The following is a 467-nucleotide window of genomic DNA, read 5'->3' as shown; positions in this document are numbered from 1 at the left end:
AGAAGGAAACTGTAACTAAACGAAATAAGAATTGGAATAACATGGGTATTTTATTACAATTGTGAGTCACTTTGTGCGTTTAATAAGTATTATATTTCCATCGAAAAATTCATTTGATATGTAATTCAAGCTTTCCAGCTAATCCTCAACCCATTTCAGTAATCATTATTTCAAGTAAATGAAATATGATATCGAAAAGGAAAAAATAGAAACACAGATGACGTTCATGCCTGCTACTCCATTACAGACTATTCTACTAGTAGCTCCCAAGAGGAAAGACAAAGGAACTGTACCGAGCCGTTACGCCTTCAGCTAAATAACCCTATGTCCCTTCCCTGTGAATATTGCATCAGCTGGCGTGTGTTAGTGGGCTCGAAATGCTCATCCAGGACTAGTGGGCGTTGACTCTTCATCAAGATCCATTTTGACCCGTGGGGTTTGACATGCCTCGCCAGTAAAGGGCTGAT

This window comes from Penaeus monodon, chromosome 24, assembly GCF_015228065.2.
Source record: "Penaeus monodon isolate SGIC_2016 chromosome 24, NSTDA_Pmon_1, whole genome shotgun sequence".
In the NCBI taxonomy this organism is placed as follows: domain Eukaryota; kingdom Metazoa; phylum Arthropoda; class Malacostraca; order Decapoda; family Penaeidae; genus Penaeus; species Penaeus monodon.
The sequence above is the reverse complement of the archived record's forward strand: the minus strand, read 5'-3'. Positions refer to the sequence as shown.